Source organism: Cupressus sempervirens, chromosome 5 (genome assembly GCF_028749045.1).
Source record: "Cupressus sempervirens isolate cs-2001-9-10 chromosome 5, ASM2874904v1, whole genome shotgun sequence".
NCBI lineage: Eukaryota > Viridiplantae > Streptophyta > Pinopsida > Cupressales > Cupressaceae > Cupressus > Cupressus sempervirens.
Genome location: NC_143122.1, coordinates 988,674,635 through 988,688,475, shown reverse-complemented (window position 1 = coordinate 988,688,475; position 13,841 = coordinate 988,674,635).

Genomic DNA, 13,841 nt, shown 5'->3' with positions numbered 1-13,841 from the left:
ATACTCAAATGCATTTTTAGGTAATGGTTTTGTGAAGATATCAGTAATTTTTTCCTTTGAGTTGATGTATTTCATCTTCACTTGTTTATCTTCCACCAATTCTCTTACATAGTGATACTTAGTTGCAATATGCTTTGTTTTTGCATGCATCATAGGATTTTTGGATATGTTGATTGCACTTGTATTATCACAATAGAGTATCACTGTCTTAGTTATCTCCTCCTTCATTCCTTTCAACAGGTGCTTGATCTATATAATGTTGGTACAATTGATGGCAACTGCAATATACTAAGCTTCATCTGTGGACTGCGAGGTACAACTTTGCTTTTTGCTAGTCCAAGTGACTAGTTTTTTCCGAAGAAGAGTGCTCCTCCACTGGTGCTTTTCTTGTCATCAATGTTACCTCCCCAATCTACATTAGTGTAGGCATTCAATTAAAAATTTTCACTCCTCTTGTAGTATAACCCAAAGCCATATGTTCCTTTTAGATACCTCAATATTCCCTTTACTGACATAAGGTGATTTTCTCTTGGATTTGTAGAAAATCTTACTACTATCCCAATAGTTGATGCAATGTCTAGTCTACTATGGACAACATACTAAAACTTTCCAATCATAGACCTATACATTTTCTAATTGACTTCAGTAGATTCATCATTCTTGGATAACTTCTTGTCCTATTATCATTGGTGTACTGACTAGTTTTGAATCCTCTAAGCCAAATGCCTTGAGTATCTCCTTGATATACTTTGATTGGGTCACAAATATGCCATGTTTTAGTTGATGTACTTGTAATCCAACAAAGAATTTAATTTCTCCAAACATTGACATTTCAAACTCATGTTTCATCTGGTCAACAAAATATTTGCATAGTGCATCCTTTCCTTTGAAGATTATATCATCCACAAAGATTTATGATATCAAGATATCCTTACCTTTTTTCTGAATCAATGTACAAGTTGTTGTTGTCATCTATTCTTTCAAAGCCTATCTTCCCTAGATATTTATGAAGTCTCTCATACCAAGCTCTAGGAGCTTGTTTCAAACCATAGAGAGCCTTATGTAGTTTGCAAACCATATCCTTGTTGTTCTCATCAACAAAACCTTCTAGTTATTCTATGTAGACTTCCTCTTCCAGTATACCATTAAGAAACGCAGACTTTACATCCATTTGGTAGACCTTGAAACCTTTGTAGGCATCATATGCAAGTAAAGTTCTAACTCCTTCCATTCTTGCAATAGGGGCAAATGTTTCCCCATAATCCAGTCCTTCTTCTTGTGCATAGCCTTTGTAGACTACTCTAGCCTTGTTTCTTGTGATCTCACCACTCTCATCTAGCTTGTTCCTAAACACCCACTTGGTTCCAATCACATTCTTATCAGTTGGTCTTGGAACTAAAGTCCAAGTCTTGTTCTTCTCTATTTGCTCTATTTCACTTCCATTACTTTGCACCAATCATCATCTTGTAGTGCATGTATTACTATCTTGGGTTCAACTTTGCTCAGTAGACATGACTCATTCCTTAGTCTATTTCTTGTCATTGGTCTGGCCTCCTTGCCACCAATGATTTGATCTATAGGATGATGCCTTCTCACATACTTGGAAAGCCTAGGTTCTATCCTTGTTTCCATGTTTGGTCTTTTAGCATTAGAGTCACTATGCACATTTCTATCAAGTAGCTCTACATCTCTTTCATGTGTATTGATTTCAGAATCAGAATGTGCATTTTCTCCATTTTGCAACTCAGCATTTGAATGCAACTTGACATTCACTGGTTGTGACTCAACAGATACTAAAACTTGTTGTTGATTCCTAGTTTGATTGGCAGCTTCTTCTTTAGCAAGCATTCCTTCATAGAGGTATACAAAGGATTTGTATTCTTTTGGTTTCTTGATGGATTCATTATCTTGAACTTCTGCATGCTCATCAAAGTTTACATTCGCACTCTCCACAACTTTTTCAGTGGTAGCAATTAAACATTTATAAGCTTTACTTCTAGTGGAGTATCTAAGGAATCTGCCTTCATCACTTTTTGCATCAAACTTGCCATTCCTAGACTCTTTAAGAATATAACACTTACCACTAAACACTTTGAAATGCTTAACATTAGGTGAGTGACCATACCATAGTTCAAAAGGTGTTGCATTAGTACCTTTCTTGATTTGAACTCAATTGAGGATATAGACGGTTGTACTTACAACTTCTCTCCAGTACTTTAGTGCAACATTCTTCTCCATCATTAAAGTTTTGGCACAGTCAATCACTAATCTATTTCTCCTTTTTGCAATATCATTCTGTAGGGGAGTTCTAAGTGCTGATGTTTGTCTCTTAATTCCTTTATCAATGCAGAACACCTCAAATTCTCTTGATGTGAACTCACCTCCTCTGTTTGATCTTAGGCACTTCAAGCTTTTTCCTATTTTCTTCTCAACCATAGCCAAGTACCACTAAAACATTTGGAATGCATCTAATTTTTGCTTTAAGAACATGATAGTCATCATTCTAGAGTAGTCATCAACAAACAACATTATGTATATGTCTCCTCTATAACTTTGCACTTCTATTGGACCACATAATTCAGTATGGACTAACTCTAATACTTCTTTGGAAGTATAGGTCTTGCTTTTGAAACTTGACTTTGTCATCTTCTCTAGCCGACACTATTTACACATTGTGTTGTCAGGCTTCTTTAGTTTTGGCAATCCTCTAACCTTCTTCATCTTGCTAATGCTAATCAGATTATCAAAGTTGACATGACATAGCCTCTTATACCATAGCCACACATCATCAAATCTTACAAAAAGACAAGCAACATCTTCCATATCTAGGTAAAACAAGTTGCTCCTAGTTTGGTCAGCCTTTCCTATGAGATTTCCATCAGTGTCATAGATTTTGGCAGTTTTGTTTCCAAATTCTACTTTGCACCCTACATTGCCTAACTGTGACACACTCAACAGATTATAGTTCAGACCTTTAACATAATATGCATTATCACATGATATTTTCTCTATAAGTTTAATAGAGCCTTTTCCTTTGATCAGACATGGAGCATTATTTCCAAATCTAACACTATTACCATTATATTGAGTAAAGATAACAAACTTACTTTTGTCTCTAGTCATGTGATGAGAGCATCCACTATTTATGACCCGCTTGTCATTCTTGTTTATGCAGGTTACCAATATTGTTGCCTCATCTTCATTTGATTCATCTTTCATGGCTACATAGACTACTTCATCATCATTTTCATCTAAGTCCTCTTCTTCGACAGTGTAGCACTTTTTGCCTTTGTCCTTGTAGTCTCTACTATCATCTTCTCTTCTATTCTTGTACTTGTTGCCTTCTTTGTAGTTCTTCTTCTGTGGACACCTTGCAACAATATGGCCTACTTCATTGCAATTGAAGCAAATGATAGGAAGTTTACCTCTACTTTTGTGAAATCTTCTAGCTAGCAATGCTTCCAACTGTTCTACATCCTCCTCATCTGTGTTGTTGTCACTGGATGCATATTTAATCATTATTTTCTTCTTCTTTGGCTTTACCTCTTCAGTGTCCTTCAACAATAGCTTGGCCTTGAAAGCTGATTCAAGGTTCTCAAGTCTATAGTTATCAAAGTTAGATAACTCAAATGCAGTAAGCCTACCCACTATTCCTTCAAGAGTGTGTTTGGTTCCTAGTATGCATCTCAATTCTTGGATGGTTGATGCTCTAATAGCATAAATGAGGAGCAAGGTTCTTAATACTTTGCTATTAACAGTTTCATCATCTAGAACACCATTAACACTTCTTATTACACTTACTACTTCCTTTATCCTAGAGGCATATTGGGCAATGTTCTCACCTTCCTCCATTCTCATGTCATCAAATTTTCCTCTGAGGCTTTCTCTTTTTGTTCTTTGGACATTCTGATCTCCTCCATAGATATTTTACAAAGTTTCCCACATCTTGAATGCAAATGTACATACTTTGATGTCATCAAATTCAACATAACTAAGGGCATAGGCAATCTCCAACATTACCTGATTATGCTCCTTCTTTTTCTTCATGTCTTCTGTAGTAGGGACATTAGCTGGATCAACATGTTCCACTATAATTATGGTTTGTGCATGGTCACCTATAGATCCAAGATGCAGCTTCATCAAACTTTGCCATGCTGCAAAGTTATCTCTGTTGAGCTTGGGAACTTCTCTCTTAGGCATCTTGATCTTTCCTGCTTCTAGTACCTTTAAACCAAATCAGCAAACAACTTTGATACCAATTTTTAGAAATGCTTTAGAATAACTAAGAGGTGGGGTGAATAAATTATTCAAGGTCTAAAATTGCCTAATCAAACTTTTCACTAAGTATAGTGAGCTCATTCAAACTGAACATGCATCCAAGCTTAACATTTTTCCTAACAAGTTACTGATAAATCAATATGCAAAAATCAAACACATAAGTTCAACACACAACATAGTGATTTACGTGGAAACCCAATTTGAGAAAAACCACCAATAACATGTTGCCTTGTTTCCCACCCTTCTGAAGTGATGCCCTATGAAAGGCATGCCCTATTAAAGGCTACAACACACTGTTAGATGTGAACTGGTTAAGGGATTTCAAACACCCTATTAGGAGTGTGCCTAGTGAAAGGACTTTAGAACATTCAACTTGGAATGTCACCCTGTTAAAGGATTTCTCAATGGCTGTTAGGCCAACCTAAGTCCATAGGATTTTTCCTCAAATGATACAATTTGCAAGAGAGTAACAATTAAGGGCTTTTGACCTGATACAACTTACAACTTAACTTGCAGATTTTAGATCACAATTTAGCTCACACATTTGCTTGGCCTTCAATCACTGCAACTCTGACAACTTGTCCTTCTTTCAAGCTTTGTCTCCTTGAGTCTTCTTGCTCATTGTGCCAATGCAATCTTCTCTCTATGGTCACTTATCAAAGCAGATTCTCTATGCTCTATTCTTCCCTCACTGTACCTTCTTCTTGACACTTCACACTCTAGCCAATCACTCTCTAACCACACACACCGATTCTTTGACCTATAACTTCTTAAGTAGAAGTTTAGAATGCATTTCTTGCTCTATTCTTCCCACTAATATTTGGGTTTGAATTGATTTGATAAGATACAATGTATCTTTCCCTCCATTTTATTTCTTCTAGAAACATCATGTGGAATTCACTTGTATTCGCCTAAAAATAGTTAACATAGAATTATGTAACACCAACTCACCATCCTTATCTTCCACCTGGTTCACAAAATTCAAGGTAACAATCTTATCATCTCAGATTTGGTGAATCTTTCACTTTTCAAATAATGAGCACAACAGCTCAACATTATTGAAATATGGGTGCTTGACACATACTGTGTTACTTGGCATCAACTAAGTTTTACTAGTGCTTGACACCTATTACATTTTTCTTGCTCGGCACCTAAACTTTGCTTCACACCAACTGATTGCTTGACACTTGAACACTTTCACTCGACACATACTAAATTTTGCATTTGCTCAGCACTAACTAAAAAATTTGTTGGGCATGAATTAACTTTCTCGGTACCCACTAATAAATTTAGTCAAGCTTTGCAGACAACCTTGTTACAACTTATTCTTCTAATGTTTCTAAGTGTGACCAACCTCTGTATCTTCAAGTATATTAACAATACATCATTTTACCATTGTCTTAACTGATCCTTGTACTACATTACAACATCATAACTCAACCTTTCCCTTAGGTTCTTTTGTTACATTTTATTGATTAATTCCTTCTCATTAATCAACTAAGTGATAGTACTTGGATCTTATAAGCAATTGTCATTCCAACAAATAGCAGGTTTGACATCAGTGACAAAACAATGATTGAAAACATTCTTTATCAACAATCTCCCTCTTTTAATATCTTCAACACTGATCTTTTCAATCATATTCCAACAGGTTAGGATTTGGACTCAAGAGTTATCTCCCCACTTATACCATTGAGATACTGCAATAGGGTACGCTCATCTTGGCAATTCAGGTAAGTCGGTGCCCAATACCTACAATCTGCATAAAATCCATGCATGTACAAACACATATATTCTAAATTAAATAGGCAATGGTGGGAAGTGATGCATGATGTAGATCCCGACTAGCAGGTGACTACGACTCCCTCCCTCAACCACATTAGGAATGTCAATCATAAAGTAAAATAGACAAGTACACCATACACATGCAAGTATGGGGTAAGTAACCATAAAATTGCATATAAATCATTCATATAACTAACATCATGAAAATAACTGAAATAACCAAGTAACTCATCACATAAATCGACTAAGTATGAAATACATCTAATCAAATATGGTAACCAAGTATCGATAATCATAAAACTAGCCTATAAGAATTCAGCACTAAAAAAAAAGTCAAGTAGGGGTAGGCATTACAAATATTCACCTATAATATTTTTTAAGGACAAAGATATAATAAAAACATAATTTGGTGGAAAAAGCCATGAGCTATGTAGCTTCACATTGTGGCTAGTCCACTTTCCAGTAGTGGAAACTCTTCGAGCTAAATATGAAGATCTTAAAATTAAAAAAGATAACCATCGGAGATCTATATTTTTGTTTTAGTGATAACAAATATATAGTCTAATTTTAAGAAAAATAACAGTCTTAAATGTATATGATTAAATAAAATAAACAAGAGTACTAGTGTAGTTGTATAATTCTAGTATTACTGATTATGTTAAACAAAATGTTCAATAAAATAAGTATGAAGTAACATATATGGATCCATCTACTTGATCCTATTATGACTTAATGTAAAGGCAACCAATCATTACCTAGACAATATTATGCATGAGATCTTTACTCGATCACCAAGAGATAATATAATCTATAAGTACAAATTTCTGCATAGTTAGTTTGGTATGAATAAATTCTATTGAATACAAGGATAATTCCTTGTGTGAATTCAAGACATGAATGATTAATTTAATTTAGCACAAGTATTATGCAAGTGTGTATGCATGCATGTAAAGTAGCTCACATAGTGAACTGATTTACATACATACGTGCACATATGCATACAATCATCATAATAAGTTATCTTTGAATCTGACCAAAGCTATTATATATGAACAAGAGAAACATGTTTAGAAGGAAAAAAAAAGAACATTTACATAGGTACTTCTTCTCCCCTTGAAGAAAATTGCAAAGCAAGGGCACAAAGATCACAAGGGAACGACAAAAAAATCCTAGATCTTCATTGATCTCTACCAACGTTCAGAGCTCTCCACCCTTGTTTGGAGCTTTCCACCCTCTTTCACATGCAACTCTCCACAATCAATGAAAACAAATGGGGAATCATTAATGTCATGTTTTCTTTTCTTTTTTGTTTATAATCCACAAGATCTCTTTGTATATACTTACATACATACATACATACATACATACAACATACATATATATACATACATACATACATATATACATACATACATGAGAACGACAATGCACTTTCTAAGAGTTTACAATTGTTCAACAAAATCAATGTTTTACAAGAAAATGCATCTAAATGTACTATGAAATTGGAAACAATAGTTAAATTGGCGTAGTTATTGATTAACTGGGTTGATTACTTCATTATTGTATGATCCATTGATCTCCACCAATCTTTAAAGCTCTCCACCCTTGTTTTGAGCTCTCCACCCTCTTTCAAGCGTAACTCTCCATAATCAATGAAAACAAATGGGGAATGATTAATGACGTGTTTTTTTTTTAATCCACAATCCACAAGATCTCTCTATGTATACATACATACATACATACATATATATATGTACATACATACATACATACATACATATAACATACATACATACATACATATATACATACATATATACATACATACATGAAAACAACAATGCACTTTCTAAGAGTTTATAGTTGTTCAACAAAATCAATGTTTTACAAGAAAATGCATCTGAAGGTACAATGACATTGGAAACAATAGTTAAATTGGTGTAGTTGTTGATTAACTGGGTTGATTACTTCATTATTGTATGATCTAATGGTAATGTTAGCTATTATTTTGACATACATGAAAATATTAGTATCATTCATTATTATATATGCATACAACAAAATATACATGAAAATAACAATGCACTTTCTAAAAGTTTACAATTGTTCAAAAAAATTAATGTTTTACAAGAAAATGCACTTGAAGAACTGTTAGCTCAAAAGCAAGAACATGGTGTTGAAACAATACAAAAAGTGCTTGACATGAGAGGTCTGCAAGTGAGGGTGTTGACCAATCTTGAAAACTTGACTGCTGAAATGAAAGCTATTGATGATCAAACACCTATGCCAGAGTTACAACATAATGTGAGTTGATTTTAGATAAAGTAGAGGTAGACATTCAGAAGTTTGATAATTAAAATTTAAGGCACGAGAGAGAAGGAGGAGCGGCTTTAGAAAGAGACTACACGAGAGAAACAACAACTAGACAACATAGAGAATGTTATGAGAGCCACTGTATAGAATATAGGAAAGTGTTGGGGTAGGTACTATGACATTGGAATTACTTGCAAGTGTCTTTGAGAATTTATAGTCCAAATATCAAATTCTCATAAGAGTGTTTCAAGTATTGGTAGAGTCTCTCTGCGATGATCCCAAGTATCAAAAGCTTATAAGAGTGTTTCAAGGTTGGAAACCACTTCAACATCCTTTTCATGGTTTAGAGGTAATGCCATTGTAACAAAGGCTTCCTCGAGGGAATCATCCTCGTGATTATAAAATTTATACAGAAGAAAAACTTGCTTCTTCAACTCGTTACACTCAACTCTTCACTGAAGTTATTCTTCAATTCCTTGCATATATGCAATTTTATCACCTTAGAAAACTGTATTTGATCCTGCTAACTAGGAACAACTGATTGTTCATTTTATTGTACCTAATTTGATGACAGTTCTATAGAAATTTGTAATCAACCTAGATAATCAACAACTAGATCCATTTAATTGATTATGGCTAGTTTCTGTTTAAAAAAAATTTGCTATGATATTTTTTTGTAAAATTTCTTGGGAACTTTGTCCATTTTTCCTGGTCTACATTATTTTTGTGGAGGATCTTGATTAAGTCACTTAGCATGGGTCGATTGAATTCTATTATTATTATTTGGATTCTGGAATATGTATTCAACTAGATCATTTTTGTTGTTGTGCTAAGATGTAACAAGCACCTTAAAAAATATCTCTAAATATACATGTTTAGAAGGAGATATAAAGAGATATATGTTTAGAAGGAAAATAAACCAACATTTACATGCCCTTGAAGAAAATTTCAAAGCTAGGGCATGGTAACAAAATCATAGAGGAAGGACATGACATGACAATAAAATTGTAGAGCAAGGGCACAACATGGCAACAAAATCATAGAGAAAGGGCACGATGCCAAAATCGCAGGGCAAAGGCATGATAATGAAACACAGAGATGACAAGGGCATGATAAAGAAATCATAGAGTAAGGGCATGACAATGAAACACATAGATCACAAGGTCACAATAACCAAATCACAGAGCAAACACACAACAACGAAATGCAGAGATCACAACAACGAAATCGTATAGCAAGGGAATGGAAATGAAATGCAAAGATATATATCATAGGAACAAAATGCACCAAGCACAAGGGCATGATGACATTGAGAGCTCTTCACCCTTGTTCAAGGCTCTCCACTTTCTTTTGCGCCCAACTTTCCACAATCAAAACAAATGGGGAATGATTTATGTCGTGTTTTTTTGTTTTTTGTTTTTATAGTTTATACTTACACGGGTCTTGCAATTATGAATCCTATGTCGATATTGCAATGACGTTGGGGACAATTGCAAATAAAAATAAAAATCACCATAAATTACACCACCATTACAATTTGACCCCAAATGTTGTAGTGAGATTCTATCACTCAAGCATAATGAACAATGTTCCTTGTGTGGAAAATGACCTAGGTTATAAGATGGTAAAGAAAGATCATAGTCATGATTTGGTTGAGATGCAATTGTAACAACTATCAAAAAATCTTGGAGTGATAAGGAAGGCAAAGAACAATTCTTGAAAGTTTGAATCTTTACTTGTGTGTATATTTTCCTATGTATAGAATTCATTCCCTACTATTGGCATAGTTGCATGGGATAGGAGTAGATCAACTATTGAGGAGATAAATGATCTTATCAAACAATTGGGAGAAAATTTTGAGGCTATCATGGATAATTATTTTGATGAATTCAAGGGAAAAATGAAGAACACAATGAGAATACCAAAATTAGTGGTAGATAACTATTTTGATGATATATGCTTCATAGTGGACACTGATTTCACATATGCCCAGACAGTACTACCAAGGGTTGCATGGCTAAGGCCAATACTATATGAGGTTAATGTAGATGAGGTTATTGCAATAGTTACTACAATATTATTTGAGGAGATAGACAAGAATGTTGAGCCCTTCAGCAATTATGAGTGTACCAAGATCAAAATGCTAATGCAAACTAAAGTACCCAAGATAGATAGAAAATGAAAGATGATTGAAGATCTTGAGGGAAAACTTGGCATAAACAACTCCTAATAACTGACGGAAAAGGAAAGGATGAAAAATCTAATGAAGAAGAAGAAGACAAGGAGTCAAAATACAAAGAGTAAGGTGTTGTTGAGCCCAAGGCAACTAAACAAAAGAAAGTGGTGATTGCTGATCCTAAGATGAAGGAGGATTTAAAGAAAAATCTGAAGAAAGATGTCACACCTCCTAAACTTGAGCCAAAGAGGAGGATAGTTACCAAATCCAAGGCAACTTAGTCCCCAGTTGCAAAGACAAAAAGAAGCCTAGGGAAGAGGAAACTTGCCAAATAAAGTCAACCATATCCTACCTAAGAGGTCAAGAATAAAATTGGTTGTGACACCTAATGGGGAGGAGGAAGATGATGAAGAAACTGAGTTTGAGGATTTGAGAAAACTTTAGATTGTACCCATGATACCCCTGATGACCAGGTATGTGAGAAGATTAGATATTCAGCTGGAATAATAGGACTTAAACAAATTAATTATGATTCTTTAAATAAAGATGAGCAAGAAAATATTGAAAAGGCTATGTTGGATATGATGATAAAATTTAGATATACATCTATAGAATTAGATGAAGGCATCCTTGAAGATTTGTATAATAAATTAGATGCTAAATGGAAGTGGGCAATATCCACTGAGAGGCAAATAAAGAAGATTACCTTAGTACAAACAATGTTTGACTTGGGAAATACACATATGTCTATAGCCCTAAAAGATTTTGTAAAGAAATTTATACCTAAAGAGAAGGCATACAAAATTTTGAAGAATAAAACTCATGAAGTAGAAAAAGGGAGCATTAGTATAATGGAAGGAAGTATTTTGATTGCTTGTTCTATTGGCTATAAGAGAAAGAGGAAGAAGGAAGAGATAGAGTAGAGTTAGAAGGTCAAGATGATGAGTAAGAGCTCACAAAATTAGAAAATGAAGTGAAACAATTGATATAGGGGAGTGAACAATAGGATATTGTCACCATTCAGGACATTCTTGATTCATCACCGCCGAATCAGAATGTATTAACTGAAATTAGATGCCTCAAACACCTCTCTATCATGCACCAATCCAATTTTGCTACAAATATAAGACTATCTATGGATTAAAAGTGCACAAACTAATGGTTTTCAAGTTACATCAGTTACAATGGTTTTTGACATGAGTGTCGAGCAACATGGCAAGGCAATTATTGTCTTTCCACAATTCACTCATGTCATAGCTGAAAAAATAGATGAGGAAGATGTAGAAAAGGAGGAAGAATCCATAGAGCTAGAGAAACCAAAAGAGCAAGAGACTATACTAGCTCTTATACAATTGCAAGTGTCATACCAATAGACACATTAACTATTACACATGTTCAATAGATTATATCAAGTTCACAAGACCCAAGATAGACACCTAGACCAAGCACTAAGGGAAAACAATTGTAGATATCACTACCTAATGATAACAACCCTCAGTCACAGATATTGACACATACAATTGATACACTAGAGGAGACAATAAGTTTGGGTGAGGTAATCATACTACCCATGTATGACCTAAACAATATGACACTAGAGTAGATGCATAATTTACAAACTTTGTTAAGTCGCAAGACAAAGCAAGAGCAACTAAGGAGAGAACTCAAGCAAAAGAAGGTATTACATGATGTCAAGAACATTTTTATTGATTCTTTTGAGCTTTATGATGTTAATGAGCAACATCAAATTTTGGATCAACTTGTGTACATAGTTGATAAGGTACAAACATAGGATATAGAGACCAGTAATAAAATGTTGAGATGGTCTAAGAAGAGATTTGAGCACAAATTTTTGGAGAAAGTCTCAACTGAACTTGTAATTAGGTAGGTTGAGCTTTATAACCTTATCACTAGTCTAGAAGGAATTTTGAAAGCAATTCATTCTTTATATATGAAACTTTGTGATGATGATTTCTTCACATTGGAGAATCAATGCTCTATTGATCTAATACATGCATAAGTGAAGGCTTATAACCTTTCATTATGCAAGAATGCAAGTTCAAGCTCACAATCTTATAATAAATTGACATTTGATGAGGGAAGATTAGCCAAGTTGATAGCTAGAGATAGTAGCATTAGGAATAAATTGATTTCAATTCAATTCATGCTATTACCCCATTTGGAGATAATTCAAAGGAATTATCTATGACTCAAAATCTAACAAGGAGAGATCCACGTATTTCAACTGTAGAGAGTCTAATTGATTTAGCTACTCAGCTAGAAATTCACATTCAAGTCATGGAATTAGTGAGATCTATATGGCATCAAGGACTTGAAGAAATTTTGGCTTCTCAACAAACATTTTTGGATAAATATCAGTTGACCACTGCAAACCCCAAGCAATAAGTGCCAAAAAAGGGGGAAATCTACTCATGATAGAAATGAAGGGGGAGACATGTACACCAAGGTGGAAAGGTTATCATGACATAAATTCATAAAGGGGAAATCATTTATAGATAGGAGAAGTCAGAAGATCAAATTAGAAATAGAGTTATCAGATGAGTTAGCATCAGAATTCACATACATGTATATATTGTATAGCATAATTAAGTCTTTGAAGACTGAATCACAGTCTTAGAGGGAGTGTTATTTTTTATTGTGTATTGATTGCTAAGTCATGACAAAGTATTTTTGCCAATAATTTCAAAGAGGGAGATTGTTGATCTCTAAGCCTACTTGCCCATTAGTGTCCAACACTTAGTCATTTTCTAGGCAACATTGGTCAGTCATCACTACAACCAAACCATCTAGAGAAGGTTGAGATAGAAGGACTTGTTCATATATCACTATAGGCTATACACCCTAGTAGAGACCAAGCCACTATATATGTTGAGTAAAACAATGGAGATCGAGTGATGTAAAGTTAATGTATGCCAAGTGAGTCAATATATGCCAAGCCTATAGAAGCTAAGAGACAACATGAATGTTAGTTATGATCGAGTGTAAACCATTTTGGATGACTTCTATGTGACATTTAAGGATTGTAGAGACAATCAAGGAGCAAGTTACACATTTTGTCAGAATGTATTAATCCCAAGAAAGACAGATCAACCAATCAGAAAATTAGAAGGGTTAAACGACAAAAGGATGAATTATGGATTGTTGATTATGATCTATAACTTTCTACAATTATCTATTCAAAGAGGGATCTAACTCTAAATCATGATATGGAGAATGAGACAGTACTGACTGTGACATAAAAGCATGAAAGTGAGAACTAGCTAAGGAT